The following is a 15593-nucleotide window of genomic DNA, read 5'->3' as shown; positions in this document are numbered from 1 at the left end:
AATAAGAGAAACACAGACCAAGCAAACCTATAGACAAAGATAAATAATCAAATGAAGCATAAGAAAACTAGAATAACCATGAACTAAAGTAAACAGAGAAACTAGCAACAACAACAACCTAAGAACAAACAAAGAGCCCAAAAAGAAAACCTGGTTACAAAAGTAAACAAACCTAACCACACTGACTGAATTGACTGGAAAGGAAACAGAACGAGAGAACCAGAATATGTACAAACCAAAAATAAACAATAACTAAAACTAACCTATAAGGAAGAGCTGGAAAGAAAACAAATACCTAACCATAAATAAATAGAGATACTAAATGAAGAACTAAACTAAAGAATCCAAGGAAGACAAGAACTATAATAATAATAATAATAATAATAATATCACACAAAGTAAAAAGAAAGCAACTACTAAGGAGCTAAAAACGAGAGGAGAGAAACACAACACATAGTAGGAGGCGGTAGAGGGAAGAAAACTAACAGGGATTCCTACTCCACCTGCACTGGAGTAGGAATTCCAAAGGTTATTTATTTCTTCCTACACCATTTTTGACATAACACTGAGTTAGATTAACCATATTATGAATATTTGGTTATTTGTTTGTAATTATTATCCGTTTATTCATTTAAAAATCAAAATTCACCGGCTGCAGACTGGCTTTCTAGCCTTCAGTCTTGTGTTTGTCTTACATTTAGTTAGTGCAGAGGAAACACCGGTACGTAACACTACAGAAGTCGATTATTAACATATTGTTTCTCTGGACATGTTGGTATATGTCAGCCAGAAAAAGCAGCCTCTCTTCCATCTCAGTCAGATTCATGACACTGTCAAGCTTTTAATTGTCTTTTTGTCATTTAGTATAATTAAGATGCAGAAAAGAAAAAAATTCCAAGAGAAATCCTGTAAGTAATATTACTGTAAAAAGCTAAAAGCCTATTTAAATGAAAAAATAATATAACAATAAACTTTTTTGTGTAAACTGAGCCATATAAAGTATTTCGGTAATTTAAAACCCAGTCTCTACCACTGCACCCTTCTGGTTTAGGATAGGCAGTTGCAGGAGGCATCAGTTTCAGAGACAGCACATGAAGGTTTAGAGGTCAGTAATTCAATAAATGTAGGTTTAAAGGACAATGTTTTAGCTACAGTTTGTGAAAGAGGTCAATTGAAGCAGACTATGTGTATATGATGCTTATTTCCATCCCAGGTGCAGGTGTGTAAGTGTTTATAAAGTTTCCAGTTTAGTTTTAAATGTTTTCAGGATGTATTTTAAGATGTTCCCAGGAGTGATGTTCACAGAGAGGCAGAAGAAGGTATGTTAAAATAAAAACATAAAACACAGCCATTAAGAATTCATAGCCGATGCCCCCAAAACAACATCCCCCACACTTTTAAAAAGCTTGCAACACCACTGCGAGTGGATCTCGCTGTACGGAATGACAACTGGCAATGTTTTTGTTCATTTTGATGATGGTAGAACCTTTTTTTAAGTTTTTTTATGAACAAATGCATAAAACAAAACAAATAACCACTCTAATTTATTTTTACCTTCATTAAAAAAACTGAAACATAACAGACAAGAGCAGAACAAAAATATAATAGTTTACACTTTAGATCTTAGACTACAGTTTCAGGGTGCCATCCTTCTACAATGTGTGCCCCTACGTGGCCCCCCAAGAAAACAATTCTAGACACTCCCCTGTATACAAGTACATAACAAAATGCATTTAAGGGCTAAAGTGAATTTTACATAATATGTTCCCTTTAAAGAAGGTGTACCGTATGCCACGTGTACATGTATGTAAAACACTACATAAATTCACTCCAAAGCACGTTATAGTTGGTACCAAAAGATGCATGCAGCAAGCCACCTGGTTGATCTGTCTTTTCAAGACACGTTAAAAATTGTTCATAGTACTCCAGTTTGCTTATTATATTCAGTTTAGGATCTGCCTCTTAGACTTGGTTTTTGAATGTGATTGTCCGTAGAGAGTGCTGTTTTGATCAGAAAAACATCAGTCTATGTAGGGGAAAGCATCTTGTCATTTTCAAAAGGCTACAATGAACAACAGCACCATTTAACGGTATAAAACACAATGAATGGTCTAGGAATCACTGGTCTAGTCTGATAAATACATTTAGCATACTCTAAGATAAAAAGATTTTTGTAGATCAGAGGAAACTTTTAATATACAATACACAGGAAAAGACAATCGATTTATCATTCAGCAAAAAAAGTGCTTATTTACAAGCTGAATCACATATAAAGCTCTCTAGTTCTTAGTGCCTAAGTTTTGCTCCCCCTCTAACCATCTTTTTATTCTTTTCCATCCTCAAGTAGAAGTGAAATTACTTTCCAGCCAGGCAGTGAGTTCAGAGAGTTTTGCCTTTGTGATATATCTTTTGCTGTAGGTTTTTGTATCCGCATTTACAAGGGAAGGAAAGAAACCCCCAGTCTAATGTCATTTGAGCAAAGGAATAACTATTCCAAGGTGGTTTAATCATTTAATAAGGAATAGTAGTTTCGACCTTTCTATAAATTATTGTAATACACGGATTGACACGTTTATTATGGTCAAGTATAACAAGGGGAAAATAAACATATATACACTACCAGTCAAAAGTTTTAGACACACTTTCTCGCTTAATGGGTCTCTATATTTTTATGACTATTTACATTGTACATTCTCACTGAAGGCAACAAAACTATGAATGAACACATATGGAATTACATAGTAAACAAAAGATGTGATTTTAATTCTTTCAAATAGCCACCTTTTGCTCTGATTACTACTTTGCATCCTTAGCATTCTCTCGATGAGCTTCATGAGGTGGTCACCTAAAAAGGTTTTCAACTCATGCGATGCTCTCAGGGGGCCTGCGCCCACGGACATAGGTCACTGGCCTGGTGGCCGTGCTGCTCCTGAGTGGGTCTGGGGTGGGCTTGGGCCTTTGGTGCATCGGCAGGCATAGGGGCCTCCAAAACTGGCAGGTAGGTCCCATCTCATGGCAGGTGCTCTTTCCTTCAAGGAGCACATTCTACTGGCGGGGCGGAGGGTCTGCGGGAGGGGGTGAGACGGGGTCAACCTGCGTGTCCAACGTCTTATGTGCTCTGGGAGTTGTTCGAATGTTGGGATGGGTGTAGGTTTCCTTCTGGGGTGGGGATATGTGGTTGGCCTTGGATGGGTGTGGGCATCGTTTGGTCCAGGGTGGTTCCGGCTCAGTTTCTGGTTCCTTGTCTTGGTCCCTGTTACTGACGTCGGTCCCTTTTCTATCTGGGGGAGGGGGTTCAAAGGGGTCTGCATGGTTCGAGTGAGAGGGCTGGCCGGGGTTGGTCTCGGGGTGGACTGGTCTCGGCTTCCGGATGGGTTTTGGTTTTGGCTCTGTGGGCTCTCTTGCCTTTTGTGGGCCTCTGGGTGGGTCTTCTTGCGGGGCTGCTTCTGGCAGGTGTATGGGTGTCGGGCATGTTCTAGGACCTGGATGCTGCGGGTCTTCTTTTCGTGGGGTGCACTTTCGCGGGGGGCTTTGTTTTTGTGGGGCTGGTGGGGGTGCATTTGCGCAGTGTGAGATTTGTGTTCAGCTTTTGGTTCTGGTGCTCTTTGCTGCATTCCGTCCTCCGCTGTATGGCGTGCTGTGGTGTTGGGGCGGTGGTCCTGTGCGTGGAGGCTCTGACCTCTGGGCGTGGGTACGGCAGGGCAGGCGTCGCTGGGCTCTGCGCTTGCGTCAGGCTTCTCGGCCTCGTACCGGGGTGGGGTTTGCTCGTTTGCTGGATGGTTCCTGGTGGGTTGTGTGTGCTTGGGGTTAGTGGTCTTCGCCGTGCCCCTTACAAATGCACAGAAGGATGTGTGGTGTTCCTGTGGCGCTGGCTTGGTGGGGATCTGTGGTCTGGCTCGGTTCTATTGTTTTTGCTTGGCTGACCTAGATGTAGGTGGGTCTGCGTCTCTGGATGGTGATGTGGCCTCCTTGCTGCATGTCCTGGGGCCTTTCTGTGGCGCCTTTCGGCTTGCTGGGCCAGTGTCTTTCCCTTGGGCATGATGGTGGCCGGGGTGGTTCATTGTGGGGGTCTGCTTGGCTGCCCGGGTGGCCCGGTGGTCTCAATTGGGGGGTGCATGTACCCATCCTGGCCTGGAGCTTGCACCCATCCGGGCCTGCTGTTTTGGGTCGGGTGGCGGCCTAAGTGTTGGAGTGGTGCTGGGCATCAGGGGCTGGGCGCTCTGTCTCTCCTCCACTCTTTCCTTCTTTTCTCCCCTTTTTTCCCTTTTGCCCCATCTCTCTATTTTTCAAGTTTCTGTTTTCCTTTTCATTTCAGTCTCTGTGTCCGTAACAATTGAAAGTTACGTAAAGTTTCTTTTATAAATATCAAGCAGAGCTTTAAGGCATTGGCTTTGATGCTCCGCCTGTGAAAGTAAATCTGTTGCGCAATTTCTTGGCACTCAGACAACAATTCTGAGCGATACTCTGCCGGACAGAACACGGTAAAAAAAAAGAAAAAAAGAAAAGGTTTTCAACTCAAAATATTAAATGACCCCTTCACATTTTCTCAAATTGTCCCCAAACTTCTTCCAGCAGCAACAAAGACAGTCATCCCGTCCTTGCAGACACAAACTTGACCAAAACAATGAGCTGCTGCTGGAAGTTTTAAATTCTGCTAACATGGCAGGCACATCAAGCAAATAAAAAAACATGAAACCCACTTTAGCCGCTAAAGCAAAAACAAAAGTGTTTTTCGAAGATACTTTCCCTATGAGGCAGACAGACAGGAAAAAGCAAAATGCCCAACAATGTCTCATGCTAGCTGCTAATGCTATGACAACTTAAAATGGTCTTTAAAGCATCTGTATCTGCAACAATAAAGCTGTAAACCTCCCGGGCGTCATAAGTTGAAGTATTTTTGAATTTGAAGCTAACGCTATCTGTTTAAGTATTAGCTTCACAGACACAGACAGTAACTGTGCTCTTCTCAGGTGCACAATTCCAAACCACGCACTGTTCTACTGCGGTACAAATTAACACAGAAAAACATTAGTCAGCAACTAAACAGTGAAGCAACGATACACACTGGTGATGAATCTAAACAGTTTATGAGTTCCACGTTCTGAAATGAAGGACAAAAAATATTGAACTTTTTATATATAATGTATAATGGCCCAAATGTTTTGTCAATAGCCCTGGACGAAAATGAGAATATTAAAAGTCAACCCTAGGCAAACTTATTATCAACTCGGTTGATAATTCTGTTGAATATGCATTCCTAGTGTACACATTATCAAACCCTGTTATTTATTTATATCATTTGTGTGTGGTTTATTTTGTATAGACATTTTTAAATTAATTCTGCTGTGATTGGAGTACACAAATCTGCAATCCATCTGAACAGTCTACATCCCCAGCATCCTGAACAGAGAAGCAGTTCTTGAAGTGGGGACTGGAGCCTCCATTCCAACCTGATCTCTTAGATCTAGAGCAGATTCAGCAGAGCAGCAGTAGATCAGTTTGCTACATGGGAGAGTGGGAAAATGAGCAGAGAGTGAGCACAATGGTTTTCATTGAGCCCACGGGAGGATCCACCACTGGGAGTGGATGCCACCGTTCACAATCCGTGGCCAAAGATGCTCTTTTATGCTTTTCCTCCAGTTTCACTGATCCCGCGGTTCCAGGGTCAGGAGGAACAGTCAGTCTCAAAGGCCCCAAGCTCACAGGTACACAATAGTTCCGGAACCTGCAGGAGCTAGTATCAGGCCGCCCATGGCACCTGGCATAGAGTGAGGATGCGCTCCTCCAGGTCAGAGGGGCAATCTGGAGTTAATCAGGGGAGACAGCTCAGCGTCTCTGGGTTTGGCTGCTGGGAATGCTTAAACAGGCTCGGCATCCCACAGGAAGCGGTGAGCACGGCTCATAGTGCATGAGCCTTTTCTACCACAGCATCATACATGTAAATGGACAGCCTTTCATTTCAGCATTGGTGTGCGCATAAAATTGATAAAATAGAAAAACCTGCACTGGCTAAAGCTCCATTTGAGCCCTTAGAACAGGTTCTACTTAAATTTAGGTTATTTAAAACAGCCATGCCTTGACATCTACAAGAGTGAATTATTTAAATTCAATTCAATCCAAAAATATTTTATTTGATTTACCTGCTCTCTTTGTCGTTCCTTGCTCTCTCAGACTATGGTTTGATGGCAGCTAACAGACACAGCTCTGTTATCCCAACTTCTGCCCGGACAGAGATAACTTCTCCTCTCTGTTCAGTTACACAGGGCAGCTCTGAGCAGCTCTGAGCACATAATCAAGCATGCCAAACGCTGAGTTTCAAAATGTTCTGTGCTTTTTGTTTGTGGTCTGAGGCTTCTGTGCTTTATGTTCTTGGTCCAGACACACCCAGTGAGACTACATCCTGCTTCGCCTTAAATTCACAAGCGATGGACGAAATCTATATGAAATAGAACATTGGTGATATACTGTAATTCCAGACTCTATGAGTATAGGCCCGTAAAGTGGTAGGCTTCACTGGTTCCAAAATGGCTGAAGAAAAAGCTGAAGAAAGATATTCTGTCAACTGCCTTTTTTATGTACAAAAACTAGACAGAACAAAATAAAAGCAAATTTGGAATGACTAACCATGACAATAACGATTTGCATAATCTTAAAATAATAAAAACGTGATTAAAATATTCATGAGAGATGAAATCTTAACAAATTTAAGTTTAGTCATGTTAAAAGGTTAAATATTTGACAGAGATGTAGTTCTCGAGTCCTAGAAGGTTAACCTTTTAGTGCTCCGGTCAACAAATTGGTAGAGTACATTTTGAGGTTTGTACGTAACAGAGGTATGCAGTGAAATTGACCTACTTTATTGAGACTTTTTCTACCATTTGGTTTACACCTGTAATGCCAAACAAATCCATTAGATGGCAATGTGTTATTAAAAGGTTGACCTGTTTAAGAACATTCCTCACAGGAAGCTAGCAATGGGATGAGCATGTTAAAAGAGACAGCTGTTTTTTGACAAAAATTTCAGGTAGGCATACTTTTTCCAACATGGTACAATGTCAGAGGTTTTACTAAACATTATATAGTAATATTATGATGGACACAATGTTATGAGTGTGTAACGTAAGACCCCTTAACGGACAATATTACTAAAAAAAAACAAGGGGGTTCTTTTTTAGGTTTTCCAAGATTAGGTTATTTTTATATAAAGTCCCAGAAGAACAAAATACACAATATTTAAAATTAGATCTCCCAGGCATGTTCTGTCCTCTATATATTTCGGTTATAAGTAATTAGAAAAGAGTTCAGTAAATGTCCCCCGCTTTGAGCGCAATGTCCGCTCCAGATGCAATCAGACTGATTTATCTTGTCTCACAGAAACGTGGCTGCAGCAAGAGGATTATGTTACTATAAATGAGTCAACTCCTTCTAATTATTTAAATTTTCACATACCTCAAAATACTGGGCGAGGAGGAGGAGTAGCAACCATCTATCAGTCCGATTTATTGATTAGTCCTAGACCAATTAATAGCTACAACTCTTTTGAATATTTAATCCTTAGTTTTCCTCATCCAAATTGCAAAGGACTATAACCACTTCTGTTTGTTGTTTCGTACCCAACCAGGCCCTTACTCTCAATTTTAAGATCAGTTTTCAGACCTTTTATCTAATTTAGTGTTAAATACAGATAATGTTATTACAGTGGGGGATTTTAACATTCATGTTGACACTGAAAGCCTAAATATAGCATTTAATGCTATCGTAGACAATTGGCTTTGCTCAAAACACTAACAAACCTACCCAACTACAATCTTCAATCTTCATTCTCTGGACCTTGTTCTGACATACGGCATTGAGTGTAAAGAATATATTTATATATATATATTTATACATATATATTTATACTGTTGTATAAAAAGACACTTCGCCAAGCCAGAACAGCTTATTTCTTATCATTAATAGAAGAGATCAAGAATAATCCTAGGTTTCCCTTTAGTACAGTTGCTAAACTTACACGGAGTCATAGCTATGTTGGGTAATCCATTCCCTTACTCCTCAATAGTCATGACTTTATGGGATTATTTTTAAATAAAATTGATTCTATTAAAAATAAAATCATTGACATACTCCCAAAGATGATTACTTCATCCTCAGCAAGTGAGACAACATTGGAAGTAACTGATCTGACCTGGAACTGACCTGATCTGTGTTTGGACTGTTTTGATTATGTGGAGCTTCCTGAGTTATCAAAATATTAGCTTCATCTAAACCTTCAACTTGTATGTTAGACCCAATCCCAACCAAATTATTGAAGAAAGTGTTCCCTTTGATTACCAGCCCCATTCTAGATTTGATTAATCTATCCTTTGTAAATGGATATGTACCACACGTTTTTAAGGTAGCTGTAATTAAACCGTTACTTAATAAACCTTACCTTGATCAAGATGATTTAATAAATTACAGACCTATATCCAATCTTCTGTTCTTATCTAAAATTCTTGAGAAAACAGTTGCTAATCAAATACAGTATGTGAGCATTTTCACAGCAATGACCTGTTTGAAGAGTTTCAGTCAGGTTTCAGAGCTCATCATAGCACTGAAACAGCTCTGCTGAAAGTCACTAATGATATTCTCCTAGCCTCAGACATTGGACTTGAGTCTGTAATTGTCCTGTTAGATCTCAGTGCTGCATTTGATACAGTCCATCATAATATTCTCCTAGAAAGCCTGGAATATGCTGTAAGGTAAGGTAGGTACGATAAGTTTATCCATATAGCGTTTTTCAGTAACGAGACACTCAAAGCGCTGTACATACAATTACAATACAATAACAAAGAAAACAAACACAGATACAGAAAAATAAATCAAATGACACTACAATCCTTCTAAGAAATCTAAAAATCTATGAATCCTTCTGAGAAATCTAAAAATCTCTGGTCAACATTACAATGATACAGATAACATTAATAATCCTTTGGGTTTTACTGGTAAGAGCTGGTTCTAAACCAATCTTTCTAAAGAGGTAATTATATCATTAAGTCCTCTATGTAGGGGAAAGCATCTTGTGCTTGGGTTCGCTGGTATAATGCAGTTGTAGTCCCATAATAACAGCCATCCATTGAAATTTTACTAAGCAATCACTGAGTTCTGACTAAGAAGGTGAGTCACTGGTGTAAAACAGCTTTTGTTCAAATTTGTTTAAAAACTAGTAATATTTTCCTTTCACTGGTAAATCTAAAAATCTATGTAAAGGAGAAGAAATGAAGAAATGAAATCCACATTTAGGTAAAAAATAAGGAGCACGGGAAAGCAACACATAAGCAAAGATTTTGCAGGGGCATGGTGGACTCGTGAGGGTGCCATTATTTAAGTATGATCACGTGTGCAAAGAATTAGATTGTCAACACTGACGAAGGTGCCATTGTCCTTGAAAAAGAGAAGGAAGTTTTGTCAAACTGCCATACAGTTCAGTTCACAGATGAGGGTGGTTGCTGGGGCAGAGCGTCGTGTTTACAGAACATCCAGGAGAAATGTTTTGATAAGAAGCCTGTGAAGACCATCTCAAGACGCCTGAATCAGACAAACAATAAATGTTTAGGTTCAGGCCAGCTGTGATTTTCCGCCTGCCTTCAAAGTCTTACTGGCATTCTCAATTTCAAATCCAAATAGACACATTTCTGGTACTTTCAGTTGATCCTGAGCATACAACTTTCTCCAAAATTAAATCATATCACCTTTGAGTCCGGGAAAGGCAGCCAGCCTGCGATTCTGTTTAAGGATCTGCTCTCTTAACATATCAGTCTGAGTGCTGAGAGCTTTAAAGATCCCTTCAAACATCCCAGGCAGCTTTGGAGTACTTTGAACAGCTGCCGATGTTTTACAAATCTTTCGATAAGCCAGGTGACTGCCAACTCCAAAATGCAGAAATCCTGTTATCAGACATCCAATTATGTACGTCCAAGTCCCGTCTGGACAAGAGGGTTCCCCTTTACCCTGTCTTCCCGTCGAGAAAATTTGATCGATTGCGTTGAGAGACCAGCTGACCAAATCCATAATGAACAAATTAGAAGGATACGTGAACAGAGGCTCTTAGAAGAACATAAACAAAAAGCTGAAGCAGGGCAAAAAGTGGGGGAGGATCAAGGAGAGAGTGGAAAAACATCTCACCCCACCGAGAGCAGAAGAGAAGTGTAGGGAACAGCACTAGGCTGGTTTAAATCTTATTTGTCTGACAGATTCCAGTTTGTTCATGTAATTGATAAATCATCTTTAAACTCCAGGGTTAATTGTGGAGTACCACAGGGTTCAGTCCTTGGGCCAATTCTCTTCACTATATATATGCTTATATATGATAAAATTATCAGGCAGTATAGGATACATTTTCACTGTTACGCTGATGATACTCAGCTTCACTTATCCATAAATCCTGAAGAGCCCAACCAGTTAGATAGACTACAAGCATGTCTTGAAGACATAAAAATTTGGATGACTTTAAATTTTCTGCTTCTAAATTCAGACAAGACAGAAGTTGTCGTCTTTGGACCGGAGTCTTTGAAACAGAAACTGCTTAGTCAATCACTTAACCTGGATGGCATTAAATTGACCTCAGGTATTAAAGTAAAAAACCTTGGTGTTATTTTTGACCAGGACATGTCATTTAAATCCCATATTTTGTTACTTCAAGGCTGGACGACTGTAATTCTTTACCATCAGGATGTCCACAAAATGCAGTTAAAAGCCTTCAGCTGATTCAAAATGCTGCAGCAAGAGTTCTGATGAAAATAAAAAGAGAGATCATATTTCTCCTGTTTTAGCTTCCCTTCAGTGGCTCCCTGTTAAATCCAGAATAGAATTAAAAATTCTCCTTCTCACATATAAAGCCCTTAATGATCTAGCTCCATCATACATCAGAGATCTGATTGTTCCATATATTCCTAACTTAACACTTCGTTCTCAGACTGCAAGTTTACTGGTGGTTCCTAGAGTCTCTAGAATTACAATGGGAGGCAGATCCTTTAGTTATCAGGCTCCTCTACTGTGGAACCAGCTCCCAGTTTTAGTCCGTGAGGCGGACACCCTGTCTACTTTAAGGCTAGGCTTAAAACTTTCCATTTTGATAAAGCTTATAGTTAGAGTGGCTTAGGTAATCCTGAGATATCCCTGTAGTTATGCTGCTATAGGCTTAGGCTGCTGGAGGAAATAATAACCACTTTCACTTCTGGATCAGTGCTTCGGTGTTCTGCTTCTGTGTTCTTTTTCCTTCTCTGCTCTGTTCTCTCTAACCCCAGTCGGTCGTGGTAGATGGCCGCTCACACTGAGCCTGGTTCTGCTGGAGGTTTCTTCCTGTTAAAAGGGAGTTTTTCCTCTCCACCGTTGCTACATGCATGCTCAGTATGAGGGATTGCTGCAAAATCAACGAAAGTGACTGTCCACTGTCGCTACATGTTCATCCATGAGGAGTGACTGCTACAAGTCACTGACTTGATGCAATCTGCTGGGTTTCCTTAGATAGAAAAACTTTTTATCCAATTTGAATAAATAACGGAATCTGATTTCACTGTTCAATGGTTAGGATTAATTTGAATTATGTACCTGACATGAAATCTATATGATTCGATTGAATTAACTCAGCCCATTTTAAAGTTACCCACCTTTCACACAATGCAACAGGAAATAACACTCTCCAATTATTTTTACTTCTGCCTTCCTCCCTCCCTGTTGGATGGAGTAAGGGGGAGTCAGGTTTAGCCTAAACTGGCTCAGTTATGGTTGAGGTCCAAACACACCCTCCATTTCTGCTACCTGTATGACCCCTTCTCTTTTCCAATGGTTATAATCAGTCCGACAGAGAGAGTTACCCCCAATCCTTGTGGTTTTTTTGTATAACAATGGCCACCAGTGGGCTCTACATGGACAAACATTATCAGTTTATTATTTTACTTAGTACCCCTACACATAGCCCATTCTAAAATGGCCAAACTTTAACACTCAGTAATTTAATCTAACCTCCCAAACAACCCCACACCAGTCCAAACCCTTTGTGAAGTGCCTTGAGACGACATGTGTTGTGAATTGGCGCTATATAAATAAAACTGAATTGAATTAAATTGAATTGAGTTATGCAACAGGCAGAGTGAACAGAAGTTGAATAAAAGGGCAACCCTGTTGTACCCTGCAATGTAATGGAAAAGTGTCTGATCGAACCCCATTTGTTAAGACAGATGATAGAAGACATTCATACAGTACCCTGATCCACCGAACAAAGTTATCAACCAGACCAAATTTATTTAGAGAGTAAAACAAAATGTCCCATTCGATGCGGTCAAAGGATTTCTCAGCATCCAAGGAAAGCTCTAAGCCATCAACCTTGTATGCCGGAAATCCTGAAAAATATTTAGTAGGTGCCTAACATTATTCCCAGAATTACGGCCCTGTATGAAGCCTGTTTGGTCTTCCCTAACAATGTAACGCAGTTTTTCGAGACATATAGCTAAAACTTTCGAAAGCATTTTCCTGTCTACATTCAATAATGCTATGCTATAGGTCTGTATGAGGAGCAGAGTTCAGAGTTCTTCCATTTTTCAGAATGAGAGAGATTGCTTCTCTTAGGGTTTGAGGCAAACTATTTGTCTAAAAGACTCATTAAACATATCCAGTAACAAGTCCGCTAGAAAGTCAGTAAATTCTTTATAATAGTTGGCAATAAAACTGTCAGGTAAAAGAGCGTTTCCATTTTTTTACTTTGTGATGGCACCTGCAACATCCTCTCCAGAAATAGGTGCATTGAGAGCAGTTTGCTGCTCTGCTGACAAAGTAGGCAATCTGATATGTGAGAAACAATCCTCCATCAGGCTGCATGCGTTTACTGGCTGTTCAGACAGGTATAGTTTGTGATAGATTTTTAAACAAAATGCCGTTTATTGGAATATTATCATGCACCCTGTCGCATCTGTCATCGCATACAGCTGCAATTGAATGTGAGTCTTATTCAGCCTCCATTGCCTAACACCACCAACAGACCCTTTAAGTGAGATATCCAGTGCTATAGAAGCATGGTCCGATATTAAAATGCTGTCAATTGAACAAGACAAGACTAGATTTAGAAAGTGTCCTGGTAGAAAGAAATAGTCAATTCTTATACGACAGGTATGGGGCACAGAGAAAAATGTATAGCCTTTACCTGTGGTAATCAGTCAGTCACTCATTTTCTACTGCTTATTCCATAGTGGGTCACGGGGAGCTGGTGCCTATCTCCAGCAGTCTATGGGCGAGAGGCGGGGTACACCCTGGACAGATTGCCAGTCCATCGCAGGGCCCTGTGGTGATCAATGTCCTCCAAACATCCACCAACCCTATGTCCTTACACACAGCAGTCAAAGATTTAGCTTGATTAGAAAGAGGCACAGTCCTATGTGGGAGTCAATATACACGCAGACCTAAAATACAGTTAAAACCTAAGATCTGACTGGATCTCTGAAAATTTTACCTTAGTAATAAAAGTGGGTAATAAAGTGGGCAGGTGGGTAATAAACGTTGAGTATAGAAATTACAGTTACTTGTATATTACCTTTGATAATAACATACACCCCTGTTGTCACTGAAACACAAATGGAATGCCCCCTCTCACCAACACTGCCACCTCAATACTACTTGAGGTAAATGAGGAGAAAAACACCTGATTAAAACCACATCATTGTAACTCTCAATGCACTGAGTCATCCAAATGTGTTTCTTGCAGCAAAGCTATATCAATATGCTATTTTTTTTAGTTTTTAGTCTTTTTTTAAACTTGTTCCGTGCTGAGGCTACCCGCCCTGAAACCTCACCAACAACCAGTGTCACAAAAAATATGCATATCCATAAATAAAAATGTTAATAGGACTACAGTTCACCTCCTTCCAGCAGTCCAGCATACAAACCACAAGCACATATCTGCTTCCATCTCTGGAGATAAATAATCCAACGTATGGTAAAGAGTTAACGTTCCATCTTGGAGTCAGAAAAGCAAAACAAAATTATAGAGCCATTGTACTTGTACTCGTCGTCTTCCGCTTTATCCAGGACCGGGTCGCGGGGGCAGCAGACTCAGCAGAGACGCCCAGACGTCCCTCTCCCAAGACACTTCCTCCAGCTCCTCCGGGGGGAGCCCAAGGCGATCCCAGGCCAGCCGAGAGACATAGTCCGTCCAGCGTGTCCTGGGCCGTCTCCTGGGCTTCCTCCCGGTGGGACGTGCCTGGAACACCTCCCGAGGAAGGCGTCCAGAAGGCGTCCGGTATTGATGCCCGAGCCACCTCAACTGGCTCCTCTCGATGTGGAGGAGCAGCGGCTCTACTCCGAGCCCCTCCCAGATGGCCGAGCTCCTCACCCTATCTCTAAGGGAGTGCCCGGCCACACTGCTCCTCCTGAAGCCGGGGTTCGACTATCGGCCGGACTCTCCTCTCAAATACCCTGGCATAGGCCTTACCAGGGAGGCTGAGAAGTGGGATCCCCCTATAGTTGGAACACACCCTCCGGTCACCCTTATGTAGGGGGACCACCACCCCAGTCTGCCAATCCAGAGGCACTGTCCCCGTCCCCCACGCAATGTTGAAGAGGCATGTCAACCATGACAGCCCCACAACATCCAAAGACTTGAGGTACTCACGGCAGATCTCATCCAACCCTGAAGCCCTGCCACCACGAAGCTTTTTAACCACCTCGGTGACTTCAGCCTGGGTGATGAAAGAGTCTAACCCTGAGTCCCCAGCCTCTATTTCCACCAGGGAATACGTGATGGCAGGATTGAAGAGTTCCTCAAAGTTCTCCTTCCACCACCCGATAATGTCCCCACTCGAGGTCAGCAGCCTTCCACCCCCACTGTAAACAGTGTCGGCAAAGCACTGCTTCCCCCTCCTGAGGCGCCGGACGGTTTGCCAGAATTGCTTTGGGGCCAACCGGTAGTCCTTCTCCATGGCCTCACCGAACTCCTCCCAGATCCGAGTTTTTGCCTCTGCCACCGCCCGGGCCGCGGCACGCTTGGCCCCACGGTACCCATCAGCCGCCTCAGGAGTCCCACAAAAGCCAACCACAACCGATAGGACTCCTTCTTCAGCTTGACAGCGTCCCTTACTGCCGGTGTCCACCACCAGGTTCGGGGATTGCCGCCGCAACAGGCACCACAGACCTTATGGCCGCATCTACGGGCGGCAGCATCGACAATAGATGCGGAGAACATGGTCCACTCGGACTCTATGTCTCCAACATCCCTCGGAATCTGGTCAAAGCTCTCCCGGGGGTGAGAGTTGGATACATCCCTGGCCAAGGGGTCCGCCACACGTTCCCAGCAGACCCTCACTATGTGCTTTGGCCTGCCAAGTCTGTCCGGCTTTCTCCTCCTCCAGCGGGTCCAACTCATCACCAGGTGGTGATCAGTGGACAGCTCAGCCCCTCTCTTCACCCGAGTGTCCAAAACATGCGGCCGAAAATCTGCTGATACGACAACAAAGTCGAACATTGACCTCCTGCCTAGGGTGTCCTGGTGCCAAGTGCACTGATGGGCACCCTTATGTTTGAACATGATGTTCATTATGGACAATCCGCGACTACCACAGAAGTCC

General features: G+C 42.0%; 1 protein-coding gene across 3 annotated transcripts in view; it reads right to left on the bottom strand.

Annotated features, from left to right (window-relative positions):
• akap6 (A kinase (PRKA) anchor protein 6) overlaps nucleotides 1–15593 on the bottom strand; it is a 490689-nt gene that overhangs the window by 41283 nt on the left and 433813 nt on the right. The window lies entirely within an intron of this gene.

Source organism: Girardinichthys multiradiatus, chromosome 19 (genome assembly GCF_021462225.1).
Source record: "Girardinichthys multiradiatus isolate DD_20200921_A chromosome 19, DD_fGirMul_XY1, whole genome shotgun sequence".
NCBI lineage: Eukaryota > Metazoa > Chordata > Actinopteri > Cyprinodontiformes > Goodeidae > Girardinichthys > Girardinichthys multiradiatus.
Note: the sequence above shows the minus strand (reverse complement) of the source record. Positions and strands in the feature narration are given on the sequence as shown.